Source organism: Panulirus ornatus, chromosome 66 (genome assembly GCF_036320965.1).
Source record: "Panulirus ornatus isolate Po-2019 chromosome 66, ASM3632096v1, whole genome shotgun sequence".
Lineage (NCBI taxonomy): Eukaryota > Metazoa > Arthropoda > Malacostraca > Decapoda > Palinuridae > Panulirus > Panulirus ornatus.
This window is the reverse complement of record NC_092289.1, coordinates 14,786,696-14,810,598: the sequence shown is the minus strand read 5'-3', so window position 1 is coordinate 14,810,598 and position 23,903 is coordinate 14,786,696. Positions and strand designations below refer to the sequence as shown.

Here is a 23,903-nt window from a genome sequence, read left to right as displayed (position 1 = left end):
CCACTGAGGGAATATCCTCACCTGGCCCCCTTCTCTGTTCCTTCTTTTGGAAAATTAAAAAAAAATTGAGAGGGGAGGATTTCCAGCCCCCCGCTCCCTCCCCTTTTAGTCGCCTTCTACGACACGCAGGGAATACGTGGGAAGTATTCTTTCTCCCCTATCCCCAGGGATAACATATATATATATATATATATATATATATATATATATATATATATATATATATATATATATATATATATATATATCCCGGGGCAGGCTGGGCCAACCCGCAGCACACACACAGCCGTCAGCACAACCGACACCTAACCGAATCCTCAACACAATTCAAATAATATTCACCAACCTACAGTAATACTGGTCGCAGATAATGCCATACAACTACGGCCTAAAGTCCCGATCAGCATCTCCCATGTGTCACACTAACACACACCCTCCCCGTACAGTACAAATAGGTAAGCTCATTACCAAAGAACCAATCACCAACACGTATCCAAGCTCTTAAATCATAACAGCCCCGTAATAACCACTAATTAAGAGCGTGAAATAGGCTGTAATAGAACGATGCATATATTATATACATATATATATATATATATATATATATATATATATATATATATATATATATATATATATATATTATCCCTGGGGATAGGGGAGAAAGAATACTTCCCACGTATTCCCTGCGTGTCGTAGAAGGCGACTAAAAGGGGAGGGAGCGGGGGGCTAGAAATCCTCCCCTCTTGTTTTTTTTTTTAATTTTCCAAAAGAAGGAACAGAGAAGGGGGCCAGGTGAGGATATTCCCTCAGAGGCCCAGTCCTCTGTTCTTAACGCTACCTTGCTAATGCGGGAAATGGCGAAGTTTGAAAAAAAAAATATTTATATATATATATATATATATATATATATATATATATATATATATATATATATACATATATATATATATATATATATATATATATATATATATATGCAAAGGCCCTCACTACAGACGGGATAACACAGGTGGAATGCGAGTGTAACTCTCCCCTCAATTACTGCCAGGGTTTTCGTGGGGGCGGTGTGAGGATCAAGGTTCGACCCCCGAGGCCAGGGCAAGGCCCCAGGGGTCACGCTGGCTAGGCCTACCCGCGTGCTGCCCGCGGGAATTGGATAATAACTCGAACAAGCCAAGGGTAACTAGCATGGCCAGCCTCCATTACCTCGTCTTAGCCTACACTACCTAGCGCGGACGGCCTCGACCACCTTTTGTGGCCAGCCTGTACCATCCAGTTTGACTAGGCTACACCATCTGGTGTGGCCAGCCTCTTATCATCTACCGTGACTAGGCTACACCACCTGGTGTGGCCAGCCTCTATCATCTAGCGTGACTAGGCTACACCACCTGGTGTGGCCAGCCTCTATCATCTAGCGTGACTAGGCTACACCACCTGGTGTGGCCAGCTTCTATCATCTAGCGTGACTAGGCTACACCACCTGGTGTGGCCAGCCTCTATCATCTAGCGTGACTAGGCTACACCACCTGGTGTGGCCAGCCTCTATCATCTAGCGTGACTAGGCTACACCACCTGGTGTGGCCAGCCTCTATCATCTAGCGTGACTAGGCTACACCACCTGGTGTGGCCAGCTTCTATCATCTAGCGTGACTAGGCTACACCACCTGGTGTGGCCAGCCTCTATCATCTAGCGTGACTAGGCTACACCACCTGGTGTGGCCAGCCTCTATCATCTAGTGTGACTAGGCTACACCACCTGGTGTGGCCAGCCTCTATCATCTAGCGTGACTAGGCTACACCACCTGGTGTGGCCAGCCTCTATCATCTAGTGTGACTAGGCTACACCACCTGGTGTGGCCAGCCTCTATCATCTAGCGTGACTAGGCTACACCACCTGGTGTGGCCAGCCTCTATCATCTAGCGTGACTAGGCTACACCACCTGGTGTGGCCAGCCTCTATCATCTAGTGTGACTAGGCTACACCACCTGGTGTGGCCAGTCTCAAGCACTCAGTGCGGCCAGGCCGTATCATCCAGTGTGGCAAAGCCTACAACACCTTGCATGGCCAGCTTCTATCACCTAGTGTGGCCATACGATATGGTGTGGGTAATAGTATGCCCACGTCTCTTGAGAATGTAAAATGACAGAGATAAATTTCACAGAGAAAATAATGGAAATGTTTTCCAGCTCTTCGGTATTCATTAGCCTGAGAAATTATATTGTACTAAAAATGTTCTCAGTCATTTGCATACGAGAAGGCTGGCGAGGGAAGGTGGGACTGGTAACAACACCACGGATGTAAAACACATTCGGGGGGGGAATATTATGTGAAGACAGAATAACGGGATGACGAAAGTGGCCAGGGGCAACGGTGGTATGAACGATGCTGCTGCTGCAGGCTGCCGACAGACCGCAGCACCAACTCATCACTCCTCCAACAACCACGTCTCCTGCAGCAGCAACATAGATCTAAGGCGCACGACAATTTTCACCAATAAAACAAGAGGAACAGTATAATCCAGGTATACAGATCACGAGCGTGTGCGGTTGCACGTCCATCTGTGTGTGTGTGTGTGTGTGTGTGTGTGTGTGTGTGTGTGTGGAGGGAGGGGGGCTGCAGATCCCGCTGAACCAGCAGCAAAGGGTAAAAGGACGAGGGGACCCTACACTGTCGTCCATTCAGAAGGAATTCCACACCGCGGTAGAACGTGGCTCCCCACAGCCCAAGGTTTGGTGGCGAAGCAGGAAAATATGTCCCATTCCCGACTTAACTTCTCTCTCCAACAGTTTTTGGTTCCCTTAATTAGCTCATGAGAGTTTTCTTATCAACTTCTGCCTCAAAAATCTTAGGCAATACTATGGCATCAGGCTCTTCTCGCCAAGTTTCCACCAACAGCCATCGAGCTTCTCATCTAAACTATTCAACAAAATAAGATCAATACACCTGTTGATGGATCAGTAACTGAGTTATCTCCCCATAAACACCTGAGTCTCCTACGACTTTGCATATATTCTATTTATATGTTTCATTTATCCTTTATCAAGAGCTTTCATTCAAGAATCACATCAGACCTAACATAATCTTCGTTCAGCCTTTCCCACCGCCTAGCTCGAGAGTTCTCCCCCTTCCTATTCCCCAGAGAAGTGATCAAGTGTCATTCCCTCTGTTAGTTCTCATCTCGCAGCCACAGGACGCTGGGTAATCTGTTACAGAGGAATTCAACCAGCAACCGACCACTAGGTTCCCCTCAAGGATACTTACGCTAGTAAAAGAAATTAGAAGCAGAGAAGAAATACCTGGAAACTATTATCACAAAGGTGCAAGTCAGGTCAGTTGCAGACGAGGCTAAATAAGCGTCGTTTTTCTTTTTTTCTAAACGTACCTCTGGTTTTGCTTGCGACTACTGTTACTAGTAAATAATTGAATTTGTTAACCATAGCTGCATAAAAAGAACTTTGCCTCGTTCGGAGTAAAACGCTATCCCACAAGTCTGCATCCGTTGCTACGATTAAACTCTTGACTAATCTATGCTTCTATAACTGATCAAAATCTTGATTGTGAGCGCTTTCGATCATTTTCAATTAATGCATCACGTTACTTCTTAACCTTCTCTTCTTCTACGTGAAACAAGTTTAGCTCTAGACGACTGCTATAAGAGTTTGTCTCTCAGTCTACGAATCACTTTGGTAGCTCACCGTTGTACTCTCTCCGTTTTAAATCTCTTCTCAAACGGGATGAACAAAACTGAACACGACATTCATGACAGGGACGCCCCAGTGAATTATTTAAACGAGAGGTATAGTTTTCTAAACTCATTCGAATGCCTAAATGTCCTACCTACGAAGCCTAGGCGAAAACCTATCTAAGCGAGAGGTTTAGTCTTTTAAACTGTTATTCGAATACCTTAATGCTGTACTATGAGGCCACTAGAGTTATTCGAACGCCTTACCTATGATGCCTAGTTATTCAAATGCTCTACCCACGAAGCCTAGTCGAAATCCGAGACGCTTAGTCTAAAAGACTTAAATTCCAATGCCTTACGTACGAAGCCCAGAAAATTATTTGCCTGTTTGATTTTACGTACTATTCACTGACTTTATATCATCGGAGATTACTAATACTACATTTTTTTCCTTTTTTTTTTCCTGATGAACCTTAACTGAACTTTCAGCTTAACTTTCCTTCTCTTTTCTGATGAACGATGAGTAAAATTGTGCGCTTACCGAGGTTAGCATCCGTCAGTTAGTTTGTCTGTCTGTGTCGGCTTGCAACTGTAGAAGTTCGCCTTTTGTCGCAGTTTTATAGCTTAGCTTAAAAGTTCTCTACGAACTTTGATATCTTACCGCACAACGCAGTACCAATGTCACTGGCATAAGAGCCGGTCCCAAGGCTCATTCCTGCGGCACACCACTCGTTGGGTGTAAACCATTGTGAGGACAGATCATGGCTCTTTCTTGAAGGCCAGTCAACCAATTTTTCAACCACTAGGAACCACACGCATTGCGTCAGTGTATCTGGTCTTAGAATTGTCCTCTAACACCCGAGGGCGTTCAAGATATTTCGGGTGGCGGATATAGCGACGTTGACGGCCTCACTGGCCTTTGTAGTTGATAGGCCTCGAGCCTAACCAACCAAAGAAACTACTTTTATTATCATGCTAAATCTCAGTATTCGCAGACGCGGTTAAAACCCAGAGCTCTGCTTCAGAAACGAACGCACATCTAGACGTGCCAAATATTCTTCATAAAATTCAATTTTCTTCTCAGTTATCATTTGTATCTCTCCTCCCGCTATACAGCTGCTCACCCTCACTAACACCAAGCCCGACCTCCTGGAGAATCCTGCTCTTCGTTTATCCTCCATGACATAAATCCAGTCAACTATCTGTCTGTCTACCTGACCAATGACTTGGGCTCTCGTAACTACATATCCTTGTTCTAGTATTTCACCTCTAAAAGGACAGAGTTCTCAAGAACGGTTCGTACCCCAAATGCATTAAAATTTTTTTTTACACTGTCGTGCAAAGCGACAGATGCTATCAGTTAGACAGCATAAACATATCGTTTATCACTGATAGATTAGTAATTTTATCTCGTGCACGATGCGAGTCAATCTGCCTTAATCGACGAACAGGACACAGCTCCAGCCGTGCCACTGTTTTAGAGCTACGTCAGTCTCTACTCGAATTATAGAAACAAAGATGACCAATCGTGTGGTGGGCGAGGCCAGGCGAGGCCTTATGTCTCTCCCCAAGGGATCAGGGGTTGTGGTGTAGCCGTGGGCTGGTGCAGTGCCGGTAAATATTGGGCAAGCAACACTTGGCCGCCCGCCCGTCAACACGACCCCCCCACCACCTACACCAATATTAGTCTTCCACAACACTTGCTGCAGACAGGTGGAGGCAGCCGCTCGTTCCCGCCTACACCCCACTACTTACCTACTACTACTATTACTATTACACTGCCACAAAAACTACTACCACTTCCTACTACACTAATATAACTAGGTCATAGGCAAGACACGTCATGCAAAACTTAGGTGCTTACTGAATTTTTTATAACTGAGGTTTAATCAAATAGAAAATTAGAGTATATTTGTACCCAAAACTTGTTCATCGTAACCTAATCATGAATATCCTTAGCGAAGCCTGGATCGACCTTATCAATTACACATTGTGGGTACTTGTGACAAACTGGCACCCTACCACATGTGACTAATCTAGATCATATATTTCATTTCTATTCTTTTTTTTTCAAACCTTTTCAGACGAACACAACAGATACTCCCCCATGACTGCATGCAACGGTTGTTCAACTCTGCCCTGTAATCTTACGTATGAAAACGTTATTTCTGTACAAAAAGTGGTTTGGCCTCGGTAGCAACTGCTGAAGCCTTCCTAGCCTAGCCCTCACTGACGAACTGGACAGATAGCTGCCTGCCTACTACCACCCCCTACTATAAAAGCTCACCAAAATAAAAAGTAGAATACTTAAGCACTAGTCACAAGACACATCCACCAATAAATACTTTTGAAATTTAATCGTACAATCCTAGTCCTTTTTCTTTTAAACGATGATACACACGAATGTGACTTTTCACGACTAGAGAGAGAGAGAGAGAGAGAGAGAGAGAGAGAGAGAGAGAGAGAGAGAGAGAGAGAGAGAGAGAGAATAGATAGATATACAGAGGTGCCAACCATAGGAGCACAGATGGCAAAAATAAAGAATTTTGAATTAAAAAAAAAGGAAATTTGTATAACAAAACTTACACAACCACGGGCAATACAAGCTGCACTTTCAATACAAGAAATAGTGATGTCCGGTACTCAAGCTGTTATCTCCATTCGTGTATCTACATGCGGATAGGACACAATGGTTCACTTTAAAACCAACAAAGTACCTAGTCACCAGTGTTTCAGTCTCGGTCCTCGAACCAAGTCGTCAACGGAGGTTCTAACGTTTGTTTATCCACACTCAGTCCTGGCTAGAGGGCATTTTCTTTTGTTTGTTTGTTTACAAGCAGTGGTTGCCTGTTTGCACTTCTCCAGCAGAAGCTACGTTCCTCGATCATTCAATAAAGCACAGCTATGTTGCTCGATCACACCAGTGCAGTCCCGGGCGGGCGTGGGCCACTTCGTCGGTGTACTCCGGTCGGAAAGTCTCCCCCTGCTTGATTTTGTACCCGAAACTGATGCCATGAAGAGGCGAGTTGACTCCTCCTCCTCCTCTCCAGGTCACCGTCGCAGCCTCGCTCGACGATGCGTAGCAACAATGACATGGCTGCTAAGACTCTGACCTCTCCAAACTCTTCCGTCATGCGTTGGTCATTGTCTCGTTGATTTTCCTGATCATATCACTTTCTCAATGTCTTACACAGACGTAATTTGGCACTGGCAATGGTAATACGAACATTTTCGCTGGTTTGTCGGAGATAAGATGCACTAAATTTTGCAGGAAAGGATCGGGTATATACAGTTCCTACATAGGAGTTCATTTTATCCCTCCGTTAACTCGACCCAAATCAACGGATGTGATGGTAACTTACGTGCTAAGGATATGATTTTTCTAGCAAAAAAAAAAAAAAGCTTTTGTTATTAATCTTTACTACTTTGAAGAACAGCAATAGATGGAAGGGAACGAGTAATTTCTTATCCATTTCTATACATGATAGTTTTGATCGACTTTTGAAGCCCCAGGAGGGCCTGGCCTACGAGTAAAACTATAGCCTGGTCATTACACAAGATAAAGATGGCTGGCCGACCGTGCGGTCATATCCGCGAAATGGTCGCAAATTGACCGACGTTGGACATTGTACTTGCGTGCGCGATTATATATATTGAACAGTGCACCCGTGTGTGAACCTCCCATACATTCTATACACAATACATGTACATACGACCAGAATTTCAAAAAAAAAAAATTTACTTAGAAAAATCCTACTGCAATATTAAAAAAAAAAAACGTAAAAATATGGCAAACACGTAATGGTTTGGCAGCTCTGTATATATATATATATATATATATATATATATATATATATATATATATATACACAAGTCACAGTGGCCCACATTTTCATTAATCAAGCCTTTATCTCTGGGCACAATGAAGACGAACCTTGGGTGCGTTGGCAAGACCTTTGACCTGACCTTTAAGGGCCAGGTTAAAGGCCAAGCCATAACACCCGAGGGCCGCACATCGTCGTACTTAAGGCGGGGTGTTCAAGACTCGTACCTCCGTGCTCAAGGGTCGTACCGTCATGTTCAAGGGTCGTAGCGCCGTGTTCAAGGGTCGTACCGTCGTGTTCAAGGGTCGTACCGTCGTGTTCAAGGGTCGTACCACCGTGCGCAAGGGTTTCCCCGACGTACCCAAGAGGTTAATCTGGGTGTGGACGGACTCAAAACGCCGTGGGCACTACGGTGCTTTCCCCCTGCTTAGTGATGGCGAGTTTACGACAAGGACAATACTTTGTTTCTAACTGTAAGTCAACCCACCAAGAGACTCAGGGTGGGTCGGTCAGGTATTAGGGTGTGGTGGAGACCCGGCCCGGCACCGTGGGTGGGTGTGGGCCACCTCACACCACACACTACCCTCAAGCATTTTAGTTTCAACTTTTCATCCCTCTCGTACTTTTTGATCCCATCCTGTACTGTGGGTGGGTTGGCCAAGACTGGACAAGAGGGTGGTGCAGGTGCCGCCCGGTACCCGTGGGTGGTGCAGGTGCCGCCCGGTACCCGTGGGTGGGTGTGCCAGGTCAGGATAGGAGGATGGCGCTGGCCGGTACTACGGGCGGGCGAGCCTGGATAAGGACATGAGGATTGGTGTAGTAGGCTCCGTCCGGGTACTCTGGGTCTGTTCATAAGGCCAGGAGAGGAGGGTTGGGTGGTGCGCCGGGGTCTCCACCCTCTGCACCTTCCATCCACACTCGTGGCTCCACCGGCGACACTCCTAAGTCAGCCACACTCCATCGCAGGAGGTCACCACCCACCTGCACTCGGCTAGGGAGTGTCGTCAGGAGAAGGAGGCACATCTCCATCCCCGCCTCCCCCGTCACCCGCAGGTTTAGCCGTCCATCTCCGCGGATCACACGACCGCTCCTCCCTCCCTCATGACGGGGATGAGAGTAAATCTTTACATATAACCTGGGCGCACTAATCCGGAGGAGGACACAACCTGATCCTCCCGCCTCAGTAAGCTGCCCACACCGCCGGACCAACGCCTGACGACGTGTTGAACGCCATGCCCCCACACTCGCCGACCACCCCCCCCCCCTCAGGGACCGTAAAGACCAATGACCAGCGAGGTCGGTAGGGAGCGAGGAAGGTGGTGGGGGGATGCGCCCCGACATTTACATAAGAAAGGTGGCACAGGTCCTGGGTACAGAGGCCCGCCACACAGATGCACACACCACCCCGAACCCATCCGACCGACCCTCCACACCCTCCAATACCTGCCAAGCACAGGTGTTGAGAGAAACGACAGCTTCATCATCATGTATAATAGTGACAGGTACTATACCAGTACTGTAACGTCTGTGGCAGCAAGAACGTGACCCCCCCTACGGTAGATGACCTCCGCGGTATAGCCATTAGCGTTCCTGAACCGTAACGCATTCGCGGGCCGCCCAGGGTCGAGCGCATAGGTTCGAATCCTAGCTGCGGCAGTCGTACCACAGTCAACCCAGCTGCTCAACCAACTCCATGGGTTGGTAGATAAAATGAATAACTGGCTCAGGCTAGGATATATATATATATATATATATATATATATATATATATATATATATATATATATATATATATATATATATATCATTAATGAGATGGCTTTGAGTAGCGCCTGTTATCCGCGCCGTCTCAGATAACATATAAAAAAAAAATACACCTTGGTACAAGTTAGTATGTAACGTACCATACGAGTACACGTTGAAACACTACATAAAGCAGCACCCACTTTAGCACAGACATTAAGCCACCAGTTTTAAGGTTTCATTCAGTATGTTCTATACTCCCGTACACGTGGGTTTTACATGCCCAACACCATCATTGTAATTCGCTCTTAAACATAATCCTATGTAACTTACCTTTTTTCCTTTTTGTACTGCTCTCACGTCCGTGTGTGTGTGTGTGTGTGTGTGTGTGTGTGTGTGTGTGTGTGTGTGTGTGTGTGTGTGTGTGTCTTCGATGTATATCAACTGACTGTTATATTTCTCTCTTGTGTCTCCCCTGATGATGTGATTATTACACGAAAGTGCACTTGGGAATTTATCGTGTTTCATTTTCCCCGTGGACTCATAAGGTGCATAAGTACATGACTAACGTATTACTGTACTCTCTATGTACATAAGTACACGACTTAAGTATTACTGAACTCAATGTACATAAGTACATGACAGACATATTACTGTAATCTATGTACATAAGTACATGACTAACGTATTACTGTGCTATGTACATAAGTACTTGACTAACGTATTACTGTACTCTATACCTAAGAACATGACTAACGTATTACTGTGCTATGTACATACGTACTGACCCATCTTGTACTAGCCTGTAGCTATACACTGAATGTAGGGCTTCCGCGAGTACGGAGTACAATCTCGTCGAAGAATACAGCCTTTCCCTACCGCTGACTGGAGCGCAGCCTTAAAGCTGCCGGAGCCCTTGGAGAAGGAGGGTGGGGATAGTGCCTTGGGTAAGAGCATCAAAAAATGACAATCTCATGGGAATTCCACCTGCCGGCCTCCTTCCCCACTACCCTTGCCACGCCCTCCACCCTAACCTAACTCCCGCGCCGTACGAGGTGGCGTGCTGGGAGACCCCCGCCGCACGTGGCGAGACGCAGCAGGCGGCACGGTGTGTGTGTGTGTGTGTGTGTGTGTGTGTAAGGGAAGGGGGGGGGGAGGCACGAGGAGTCACGTGCAGGTGACGCGGGGCCACACCGGCTGACCTCGAGCGTTGGCTGGCCGGACACACCCATACAGTAAGTAGCTCACAACGTACCTAACCTCACACTGCTGCAGGATAAAATGATACGACCCCTTGAGCACGACGGTACGACACCTTGAGCACGACGGTACGACACCTTGAGCACGACGGTACGATCCTTGAACACGACGGTACGATCCTTGAGCACGACGGTACGATCCTTGAGCACGACGGTACGACCAATGAGCACGACAGTACGACCCTTGAGCAAGACGGTACAACCACTGAACAAGACGGTACGACACCCTCACCACGAGGGCACGACCCTTGAGTACCTTAGAGCGACTCTTGAATGCGACTGAACGACCCTCGAGCAAGACGGTACGACCCTTAAACATGAAGGTACGACTTCTTGAGCAAGATCCTTGGGCATGATGGCATAACCTCAGACCTAACCCTTGAGGGTCGGGTCAAAGGTCATATGTCATCATACCTAGGAGTCGTACCGTCTCATCTCGACATGATGTTACGTCCTTTGTACCTGATGGCACGACCTCTGACCTGGCCCATTACAGGTCATCATAGCCATGAGTCGTACCGTTGTGTTCAAGAGTTTATGGTACATATCCACTGATATGCTACGCCTACAGGTCCACTGTTGACCTGTCGCTACACCTACTGATCCGGAGTTGACTTGCTACACCTACAGGTTCACAGTCAACTCACTACACCTACAGGTCCGCAGTCAACTCGTTACACCTACAGGTCCACAGTCAACTCGCTACACCTACAGGTCCGCAGTCAACTCGCTACACCTACAGGTCCCCAGTCAACTCGCTACACCTACAGGTCCGCAGTCAACTCGCTACACCTACAGGTCCACAGTCAACTCGCTATATCTGCAGGTCCACAGTCAACTCGCTACAACTGCAGGTCCAAAGTCAACTCGCTACAACTGCAAGTCCAAAACACCATTTACAAAATGGAATGAAAAAAAGAAAAAGGATGACCAGCGCTCGGCAATGCCTCGCTCTTCACAGGGTCCTAATACACTTAAGTGTCATGATGGCTTATTCCCAGTGCTAACCTGGCCTCGTCAGCCAGCTAGACAGTTATTCCGAGGCGGGTCACACGGACCACGCCGCTCAGGGCGGTGAGCGCTGAATAACAAAATGTCACATAGCGAAACAGACAGACACCAGGAAATACAGAGATACGACAAGACTTTCCCCACAATACCATTCGCAAATTAACATACTTGGCCATTAAAAAAAAAAAACCATCTCAAACAAATCTTAACTGGAATTCTCTATCTCCCTACTTCTGCAAATCTTGAGGACTCAGGCTACGACCGGAAATATTATATCAATGATGAATAAACATTCCTGAGTGGTGGGCCCCTCGAGTGTCGCATGCCTGCGTCATTACGCCATACCTCGCGGTGTGGCAGGTCTGGCCCAGACGAACGAGTGAGCAATAGAATGTCTGGACACATACACACATGGCTCGAAGAATAACCATTTCTTTACGAGGAACACTGTAAGAGCTGGCGTAAGTCTTTACGCAATAACATCGCAGGTAAATAATACTTACAACAACAACAGACCTACAAACACCCATTTTGTAAAGGTCACGCCTTTCCAGCCTATTCGCGGCCACAACGTTGCTCCCGCTCAACCTTACCCACCTTGATGTTTTCTAGGCAACTCCCGTTGTCTGAGCATCACCCGTTGCTCAGGGAGGAAGTCTTGAGAGAAGTTTGACTGCCAGTAAACCAAGCCGTTAGTCGCGTGGCCCTGAGTCACGGGGTAAACACTGGAAAGATGTGGACCAGACAATAATATCCACCCTGCAACACTGGTAATTACTCTTGTGATCTCTCCATGGTTGATTGGGCTAATCTACGTCCCCTAAGGCGAAGACCATATACCACATGTTATTCCGCCTTCGTACACAGACATGGAACGTTCCTCTTCCTTCCCCCCACCACAACGTTCAGAAGTGCTTGAAGGGAAAGCCTAACATCAACATCCCCCCACCCCAACCTCCTGGGCTTTTATTTAGGGGTGTGTGTGTGATCTGGAGGGATCCTCAAGCGCGTGGGTCATGGTCACGAATAAATAGCCTAGAGTGAGGCTCTCGAGGGGTGTAACTGATGCCGACCACGCCCCTCCATCAACGAAGGTAAAAGTTTCATAATTGTAGCGAACGCTTGAAAGGGATGACGGTTCTTTTGTTTCTAACGAAACGGAATCTGGAGTTCAAATTTAATGTCGCCATTCTAAATTAAGAACTATAAGTTGATTTGCTTTTTTTCCTTTTGGAAGTCTACAGATTTAAGGATTTATGGCTGGGAATTTTGTCACCTTAATCATCATATTTCTCAGTTTACCACCTCCGATACCATGAGTTTTTGAATGTATACATACCTAACAGTACCACATACCGCGTTAATAATTGTTAATGCCCATAATACGTATTCCAGTAGTAGTAAATTCGCCTGCCTTGAAAGGTAAAATAAGCACAAAGCAGAATTCTAATAGAGACAAATTATAAGTACTCAGGTAAGTGCCCTCACTGATATTGCCTGACCACGGCGTATACCAGTCTCGTTTCTTCATCTCCACCATCGTAAAAGAAGATTAATATCGCTGCGTCTTAGTGCAATACGAATGAGAATCGGATTAAAAAAAATAAGTTTAATGTTCTGTACGGGCGAGACAAATATTCTTGTATCTGAAAATAACATGAAACTGTGATGTGTGTTTACATCTACACCTTGGTGTGAGAAAGACAATAGTACAAACACAGTTTCTTGTAGACCAGTTTTTTTTTTCTTTTAACTATTAAGAGTTCGACTGGCGTTCGGATTACAAAGCAATTCTATTTTCCAGGAATTTATGGATCCTCGTCAGAACTGTTGCAATTTTTTATTGTGTGCGTTAATGCTGACAACATATGATCACATCTGCTAGAAGTTGTCGTGAGATGAACAGCTCTTAAGACAGACACGGCATTAAAAGAGAGAGGGCACAAGGTTATCAGTTGCTGTGATGTGTTAAATACCCGCAAATTGACAATTCGTTCTCGAGTCTGCTACCGTCGCCACCACACAAAGGTCAACACATACCTCAGATTATCGCCCTTCAACACACACACACACACGCACGCAAGAAAAATCATTTCGTAGTCAATCTAGTTTATTTTAACTTGTAAATCCATATGGTATTACTTGTCTATACTCTGTGTTTAGTAAACTGGTACAAGGACTTCGACATTAAGGAGCAAGTTCATGGCAACTACGAGGTAAGGTGCGCATGCGCAGCTGGTGTATTGCCGATGACATATGCCTGATCAGGAAATGAAACTTCTTAGAACGATAACGGCTCTTCGTATTGTCTCTCATCTTCACAGTCTTACCAAAAGGATCGGCAACGTTTATTCCCAGAAACTGTCGGTGTGGCTGTGTCCTGCAGGCGCGGTTATTTAGCCTGCGGCCCGGCGGCTGCGGCCGGGGCTTGAACCTGAACGCAGGAGGAGGAGGAGGAGGAGGCAGCAGGGGTATGTATATCTACTCGCCCTGCCTTGCCGGCCGGCCGGGGGAGACAACGGACGACACACACGCACGCGGTGAAAGGCCAGGAAATGTCTGGCCGTGCTTACCCTCTCCTGCACACAATGGGCCGTTTCATCTCTCTCTCTCTCTCTCTCTCTCTCTCTCTCTCTCTCTCTCTCTCTCTCTCTCTCTCTCTCTCTCTCTCTCTCCCGCTCCCCAGCAAATTAGGCACACACCGCAAGGCGGCTCCTCCGCAGGAGAGAGTGAAAGGTTTTGGGGGGAGGGTGTGCGGCGTCCTCATGGGCCTGAACTAGCGTTGATCTTTACAAACCATCCCCCGCTCCCACCAAGGTGAGGGCTCTGTCGGTGCTATGACGACCCCTCACCCTCGCTGATGAGGCCAAAGCTTCTATCTACGGCAGTAGGAGTGGGGCCGACGTGTGCGTGTGTGGTGAGTCACCCGCGAGAGGCTGGACCACTGGTGGGGTCGGTGGTAAAATCCACAGCTTCCGTGGTGTAGTTGCTTACCGTTGCTGACCATGAGTCACGCACTGGCCCGCCCGGGTTCGAATCGTGGGTGGGTGCGGTAGTCTACCTGTAACCAACCCCAGCTGTTCATTCTCCCCTCGGAAACTGGTAAGATATAAATGGGTACCTGGTTTTTAGGCTGAGGTGCGTATATGAGATGGGCATAATTAGGGTATCCAGTCGCCCGTGCCGTCTCGGCTAAAGTGGAGACATCTATAGCCATTTGGGAGGTCACACAACCTCTGCAGCCATATGGGTCACACAGCTAGCCATTTGGGTCACACATCTGTACCGAGCTGCAAGGCCACACAGCATATGTTTCCTTCTGTGAGGTCATAAAGCCTCTGTAGCCATCTGAGAGATCATACATCATCGCCTCACCATCTAACACACATGACTCCTCCTCGGTCCTCACCGTAATTCACTCTTCCCTTGGAAGATATTCCTTTAGGTATAACACAGCCAACATCTGGTGCCGGGCTTCCTCAACTCCCTGACTTTATGTCCTTCAGTCCACAAACTCCCCCCCCCCCCCCCCCCCCCACCGGAATACAGAGAAAAAAGAGGGGATGGAGGGGCCCATATGTCACCCTTGTATATCGATGTATTGTACTCGCTGTGCTCTTAATACTTGCCTCCACCAAGACATGGAACCCCCTCTCACCCAAGCTATCATTATAAATGCTTTGTCTGTGGATATCTAGACCCAATAAAGTTTTCAAAAGCTATAACTAACTAAATTACCCCCCAAGTGACCAGCGGTACATTGAGAATACGAATGAATTCAAAACACTGGATCCTGACTTGGCTATTTACAATTATATACTCGAGGTGTTGAAACCTCTCCACACTAACGTTTAGAGTAACAACATGGCACCGGAAAAATGACGTCTAATATATATCTATTTCGACCCGATTCTGACACGCGTGAGGTGACCCCGAGACTGGAAGTCTGACGTAGATGTAGTTTCATTTTTGTCTTGCAAGAAATGTTACAGCACCTTATTGTTACTAACACGATACCCGAAATTTTTTTAAGTTTCTATCCACTTTTCGAATCGAGTCGGTACAGCTTACCATATGAAACTATGTCAGTGTATTTACTGAAATACGAACTGTAACATATTATGTAACATCCATCCACACTGAGGGGTCTGGGTAAGACCCTTTGTTGACCTCCTGTATAATAATCCTTTAGCGCCACCGCTCACACGACGAGAGCATGGGGCGCACTATACACTGGGCCGGGGGACACCACCGGCGCAAATCAGTCGTAAACACAAGGTGATAACTACAGCTGGACATCAGGTAGCTGAAGGAGGCGAGTCACCAAACTGAATTCAACCTGACCAACAGAATCAAGTGTGGGGGTGGTTGTATACCACGCACACACACACACACACACACACACACACACACACACACACACACACACCACGTACAAGAGCACGGGCCAGGGTTGAAAAATATATAATACCACACACACACACACACACACACACACACACACACACACACACACACACACACACACACCTCCACATATCATGGGGCCAATAAAACCACTTGATTCGGAGACAGAGAGAGAGAGAGAGAGAGAGAGAGAGAGAGAGAGAGAGAGAGAGTCAATAAGGCTACATCAACCAGATAAGCGACCAAAAAAAGGTCTGAAAGTCAGTATCATTAACCCCCTCGCGGATGATGCCACGACCCTTCGGTACGACCTGACCTGACCGTTAAGGGACAGATCGCATTAAGGCCAAGCCATCGTATACGGGGGTTGCACAGTCGTGCCACATAGGTCCCGGCTCGACGCCGACGCCGCCAGAGTCACCTGAAGGAGCGCGAGACGGATATCGCCCCCCCGCCCGCCTGCGTCCACCTCGATCATATGCAACGACCAGCGAGGCGGCCAATATACAGAAGCGAGACACATACGACGGACGACTGGGGGTGAGGGAATCGCCTCAGCGTAGCGTCCGTGGCCGGGAGGCTCGTGGGCGACGCCCGCCCTCCTGGTCCACTATCAAGATCATGGTATAGGACCCCAGGAGCATAGGTGGGCCAGGGAGCATTCACATGGCGTGCAGCCCGCTGCTCCACTCCAGGTAAACAGACCAGGGGAGGGGGACGGGCGGGAGGGCCACACCCACTTGGCAAAGAAGAGACTGCGTGTGTTCACCATACAAGCGTTTCCTGAACACTTGACCAATCTCGTCCCCATCGCTATGGGGTTATTTCCTCCTCTTTTTGTGTGTGTGTGTGGTTGATGGCCACCTCCAGTGATGGTGCTGGGTCGGGGGCAGCCTGTGTGGGCCGCCACCAGTGATGGTGCTGGGTAGGGGCAGCCTGTGTGGGCCGCCACCTCCAGTGATGGTGCTGGGTCGGGGGCAGCCTGTGTGGGCCGCCACCAGTGATGGTGCTGGGTAGGGGCAGCCTGTGTGGGCCGCCACCACCAGTGATGGTGCTGGGTAGGGGCAGCCTGTGTGGGCCGCCACCAGTGATGGTGCTGGGTCGGGGGCAGCCTGTGTGGGCCACCTCCAGTGATGGTGCTGGGTAGGGGGCAGCCTGTGTGGGCCACCTCCAGTGATGGTGCTGGGTCGGGGGCAGCCTGTGTGGGTCACCACCAGTGATGGTGCTGGGTAGGGGCAGCCTGTGTGGGCCGCCACCACCAGTGATGGTGCTGGGTAGGGGCAGCCTGTGTGGGCCGCCACCAGTGATGGTGCTGGGTAGGGGCAGCCTGTGTGGGCCGCCACCAGTGATGGTGCTGGGTAGGGGCAGCCTGTGTGGGGCCACCGCCAGTGATGGTGCTGGGTAGGGGCAGCCTGTGTGGGCCGCCACCAGTGATGGTGCTGGGTAGGGGCAGCTTACACACATTCCCTCCAGCATAAGTCAGGTACCCATTTATCAGCAAGCCCCAGAAGAAGGACGAACACCTAACTTGGATGTGAGCCGACTGCCGCGCGGGTGAAGAGAAGCAACACGAGTGTAAAACTCTGTCCCCGCAAAATACACACACACACACACACACACACACACAGGGGATGGCTGAAAATCCCTTCGTCACACAGACACACTGGATTCATAACCCAGCCCATGACATACTGCACTTCACGACAGGGCTGTGCATAGAACACTTAAGGGGCTTGTCAGGGGTGTGAAATAAGGGTAAGAAAAAAAGATGAAGGAGTCGGGAGCGACTGGAGCCGTGGGCCAGTTCATGCTCCTTGCATGTGTCTGCTTTACCACATCAAGCCAGTTGAAAGACTTGGTTTTCACGAGACTGTGAAACTAACCGCCCCCTCCCTCCCCCCTCACTTTAAGGGCGACAGTAAAACCCTTTCAGCACGTCAGGACGACCTTTGGGTACGGTGACCGATCCTTTGACCCTCAAGGGGGGGTTAGGAGGTGGTCAAAGTGTGTCCTCAGGGGGACGGACAGATCACAGGCCAGCCACTTCAAAGTGTCAGGTCGTGACCCCCTCAGTCCTCGTACTGAGACAGCCCCCCCACCAGTAACCTCTTCGCGTACTGTCAGGCTGTCTGCACCTTGCTCAGAGTATGGGCTGCGGTGAACGATGTCCCGACGTTCGAACTGGTAGGATCCACACACACACACACACAGACACACACACACACACACACGAAGCAGCAGTGAATTTTCACCCGGGAACAGTGTGGTGGTGGAGGGGCAGCCAGGGAAAGGAACCAGGGTGGCGACCACCACCACCCCCGCGGTAACAGCTTCAAGGACGAGCACCACGGCCATTACCCGCGGCCACGTCCTCAATTACCGGACCCCAAACCGGCGGCAGAGAGCGGTCTGGGTCAGGCGGGGAAAAAAAAATCAGATTCGCCTGCGACTCCCGCCGCCAAGCCAAGCCGGACTGCTGCTGCTCCTGCTGGCTGAACTCGATCCCGACGCTTGGGTGCAACAACACCACACCAGCCCCCAAACACCAGTCTCGCAACACCGCCTCTCCACAGCCCCAAACACCAGTCTCGCAACACCCTCACCCCAGCCCCAAACACCAGTCTCGCAACACCCTCACCCCAGCCCCAGACACCAGTCTCGCAACACCGCCTCTCCACAGCCCCAAACACCAGTCTCACAACACCCTCACCCCAGCCCCAAACACCAGTCTCGCAACACCCTCACCCCAGCCCCAAACACCAGTCTCGCAACACACACACCCCAGCCCCAGACACCAGTCTCGCAACACACACACCCCAGCCCCAGACACCAGTCTCGCAACACACCACAGCCCCAAACACCAGTCTCGCAACACCCCCCAGCCTCAAACACCAGTCTCCATAATTCCTTCTGGAGGTATTTGCACGTCTGGGCTTCCACTATGATTCCCCTGTGGTCATCCCCACTAGGCCGGCACCCAACCACACCAGCTGCTACTGAAGGCAACGCACCGTAGCCACAAGGGAAGATGATCCATCCATAAGGCCCACCGTAGCCGCCGGACACCACTACTGACGAAGGGCTGACGAGCGACCCAGCCCGCCCCGAGGGCGTCTCCTACACTAACAAGCGAACGATGGGCCTCCGTGCTGCCCGGCATTCATCATCACGTCCCAACACAGACACTCTCTCTCTCTCTCTCTCTCTCTCTCTCTCTCTCTCTCTCTCTCTCCAAATCACCCCAATTCCAAGGGCGACCTCAGGACACAGTTACGTCATCTCTTATATCACCAAGTGAAACGCCTACATAACAGGCGCACAAGCCTAGTGAAACCGAAAAAAAAAATCGTATGTAAAAATATTGTCAGAGCCACATATGACTCAAGATTACACACACACACACTATCTCTCACACATACTGCATAAGCTGGGGTGCGTGTGTTACCGGACTCCGCCTGCTTGTGGTTACAACCGCAAGTGGAAAAGTCACCTTCAGCGGGGCTATATCACTGTCTGATGACGTCGAGGAACTTCTCATACTGAGTCCCTCATTTCCCGACATGGTGGAAGCAGCGCAGACGTCGAGGAACTTCTCATACCAAGAGTCCCTCATTTCCCGACATGGTGGAAGCAGCGCAGACTCGCAGCTGCAAGAGTTCTCAACTGCTCCTACCAGCTTACCTTCCCTCCCACATCATATACTCTCTTAAGACCTTCCACGAGGCATCTCTGTCAACCCTATCATATGCCTTACCCAGGTCCATAAATGCGACATACAAATCCATCTGTTTTACCAAGTATTTCTCACGCACACATATTCTTCAAAGCAAACACCTGTTCACACAAACCATTTCACCACCGTACGCCCGCCCGCCTCTGCGAGGGAGCGTCAGAAACAGTTGAAGGAGCCTTCAAGAAAATAATAAAAAAAAAAAAAAACTCGATTTGGCTCCATCTTCTGCACCTAGTTTTAATGACAGCATACGAGGGGAGAATTTCCCTCCAAAGGTATATATATATATATATATATATATATATATATATATATATATAAATATATATATATATATATATATATATATATATATATATATATATATATATATATATATATTCTTTTCTTTCATACTATTCGCCATTTCCCGCGTTAGCGAGGTAGCGTTAAGAACAGAGGACTGGGCCTTTGATGGAATATCCTCACCTGGCCCCCTTTTCTGTTCCTTCTTTTGGAAAATTAAAAAAAAAAAAACGAGAGGGGAGGATTTCTAGCCCCCCCCCCCCCCCCGCTCCCTTCCCTTTTCGTCGCCTCGTACGACACGCAGGAAATACGTGAGAAGTATTCTTTCTCCCCTATATATATATAATACTTAACCGCTGCTTCCCGCGTCAGCTAGACTCATATATATATATATATATATATATATATATATATATATATATATATATATATATATATATATATATAGATAGATAGATAGATAGATAGATAGATAGATAGATATCCATCGCGTAGGTTTAGTTATTTAACTCACCCATCCCACCCACCACCTCTTCCAGCAAAGTAACCCTCCTCTTCCTGCATCCCCGGCGGCGAAGCCCTGTAACCGTCGCTCCCACAACCACACACACTAGCCAGCCACACACCACTCACACCCACCATGACACGACAAAGAGCTAGGCTCTCTTTACCCACGAAGCCCTTCGCTCTAACAAACCCCAGAGACCTGCTTAGAACTTCTGATTCTACTTGCTGCCCCCTTACTGACTCTTAGACACTGTGTGTACTTAACAAGACTAAAGCCGTTTAAATAGACAGTGCTGAATTATATTAAACAATGTTCTAGTTACGACACTTTCTCCCCTACTCCCCATATAACCTGGTCGGTCTAACCTACACATTCTCAGTTGAGGCTCCTTCACTTTACTCAAAGATCTTATTTACACCATTCTACTGGCCGATGAAGTCCCACTACACAGGTTACATAAGTTTTGTACTCCCACGTGCCAATGGGGAGGTCGCTATACCCACCGATCGTAAGAGGATGCCAAACCTCTTGGTCAGATTACAGTGTGTTCAAACGACTATACACACTTCCAAGTCGTGAAAGGTCATTTCAGTTATTAAACGTAAAGGTCGTACGCCCGCACAACATCTAAAAGACATACGTGGTTGCCTACAATTCAACTGTAGATCGATAAAGGAAATGCAGCAAGGGTGTGTGGGGGGGGGGGTCGTTTGAGGGTACAGGATAACATGGGTTAAATGCCCACACCCGAATGTAATTGGTTCAGAATAACATTACGCAAGTTCTGCCGAGGATGTAAATCTGTTGACGTGCGCAGTACCCTCTCATTCTATCACCTTAAAGACGGAGACATAATACTGTGATCACGAGGGAGTTGGCTTCTAATAATGGTAGTTTCCGATACAACATAACAAGCCCTGTACGGCGTGGTCCCGATCGAAGTCCCTCATTTCTGTTACGTACTCCTTATTTCCACCAAGATATTTCGTACACTTAAATCTACTATCATGTACTGATAAATATCACTCATCATTTTAACCCTTCGGTAGTCTGTTCTTGATACAGAACCATTATTAAATATGTAAACAATGGCCTACTTACCTTAGGTGCAGAGGAACAGCGAGAGACCACTCAAAACTTCACAATGTTATGTTATCAACACTACAGTATCAAAGGTTTTTACTCTCGGATATCACACTAGCAATAATCTCACTTCTGCACAAGACACCATAGATCACGTGTTTCTCTCCCCAGCGCGCAGTAGAACGAGGAACCACCTCACGCCCTGGAAGGCTCTACCTGAACTGAAGTTCATACTGTGTGCCGGCTGGCCGGCGAGCCTACACTGCATCGGTAGGTAGCAACGAGTCTAATCTTATTCACTTGTTTATCTCACCTGTTTTCGATGAGACTTTTTAAAGAATTTATCCATTTAATGATTCGATATTTTATTTATAACTTGTATGGGAGTCTCCGAACGAAACTGGGATATTACGCTGAAAGTTAATGGACCATGTGATAAGTGAGCAAAGTCTTGGGCGAAGCTCCCCGGGTCCGGCGGCCGCTGGACCGGGAACCGGGTAAACAGGTGGAATGTGTCCGAAACTTCCATGTATCCATAGACACTTTTTTTAAGATGTTTGAACGTAACATGTGGATGATCATCGCTTACTTTCTAACTAAACAATACATACTTTATAATGCATGGCCTACAATAAGTTCTGCAGCTGTCATCCGTGCGGAGAGAAAAAATGTAATAGCAATAGCTTGCCGGAAAACTAAGATTTAAATGCCTGATTAAAGTCAGAGGTAGTGTGTGTCGGACGCAGCTGAACCGTCAGTGGTGGTGAGACGCGACAATGATGCCATATACTGGTCACCAAAAACATCTTATTCGCTAATTTTGCGAGCACGAACGTTATATCACTATTAATAACTTACTTTCAGTATGCTATTACTTAACTTTATCTAATGATTACAATTTTCTAGATTTGCTTTTGTGGCGTACAGATTCATGATCGTAAATTTCATTCATAATTTTCAAGTTGGAAGTACATTACGTTCGCTCTTTTAAAACGTTTACTGGCAAATCCATAGACTCAGGAGCACATAAGCACTAAACGACCTGTCGATGTTTTAAGTTGATAACATAAGCCAGCGGTAGTACTTCTTATCAACTTTTTTTTTGAGGAGTAGAGAGAGGTGAGTGAGTTCCCGAGGCGCGCAAAAAGTAGCGAGTGTGGAGAGGAGAGCCTTAGGGTCAGTGCGGGGCACGACCAAGGGATAAAGATCTAGCGACATGTGGCAGCTTCCTGGTCAACACCGAGCCAGGGGTCAAGCCCACCTGCCCAGCCACAACAAATCTAACGCGCCCCGTACACTTCGCTTTTTTCTCTGGCCACCTCACAATCCTAAGCCATGGAACGTATTAATTGTTTAAAAACCTGCGGCTACTACGGGAACTTCTTTTGAACGGAGAGTATAGCGCGTCGACACCCGTGGAAGGCAATGGTGGCCCGAGGCATTCTTGTGATCAGGCCCTTGCGCGAAATGGGACGTGTGTGGAAAGGCACTTCGCGAAAAAGGTACTTATTTGAGAAGAAGAACTTCTCGGACGAGACATTCATGTGTCAAAACAATCATAGGACAAGTCTCTACTGAGACACTCTTGAAACCATCATCACGTCTCCGTCACCGTCAGCTCTTACAACTATTGCTCCCTCGTCCCCGAGTTAAAGTCCGGCACCACAACCCCATCGAGCTCCTCTGCAAGATCCGCTGCAACAGCTGGCCACCATTCTGAACATCAATAATCAGTTGATTGTACAAACTTCCATCTTTGTATTTGAGTAAACAGTTTCGTGTATTTTATGTATTTTCTTTTTATTTTCCATCTGTGATGCCAATCGTTCAATTTACCATTTATTATTATACTTATTATTCGTTGCTACGTTTAACTATGAAGATCAGTTGGCTCTTTATACAAGAAAGTAGTCCCAAAAGGGAGGGCTCATTAATGAATACTAAATATCATCATTATCAATAAATGCTAGACATTTCTATTACAAGTTAGTAGTAGTAGTAGTTGTAGAGGGCGGAAAAAGGCACTTATATGACATTAATGCAGTACAGTATTCATGACAAAGCACACATGAGCAAGGCATTCCTGTGATAAATCAATGAGGATAAGCTTACACATTTGGCCATCTTTTGTTGACGTCGAAGATGTTGAATGAACGAGTAGTGTTCACGGCGAGGCAGCCATGTTTCGTTGGTGACGTCAATATTTTTCTGAATGAATTCGTAGTATCTGGCGCCCAATGCAGTGTGCAAGGTCAATCTGAGGTTTCCAATCCTGAGTACATTCATAAAGGTTTCCGTGTCATTATCTATTTACACTGTATCGGGAGGAAGTTGTACACTTCGCGGGGACTACCATCTCTTGAA

General features: G+C 47.6%; 1 protein-coding gene across 2 annotated transcripts in view; it reads right to left on the bottom strand.

Moving 5' to 3' along the window:
• The window catches only part of ec (ubiquitin specific peptidase echinus), a 363,911-nt gene extending 342,153 nt beyond the window's left edge, over positions 1-21,758 (bottom strand). Inside the window, exon 1 of one of the 2 annotated variants that reach the window (XM_071658538.1) lies at positions 21,558-21,758. The gene's annotated coding sequence lies outside the window, so the exon portion shown is untranslated. The remainder of the gene's footprint in view (positions 1-21,557) is intronic. The other variant, XM_071658536.1, reaches the window with a different exon arrangement.
• Positions 21,759-23,903: the final 2,145 nt, after the last annotated feature.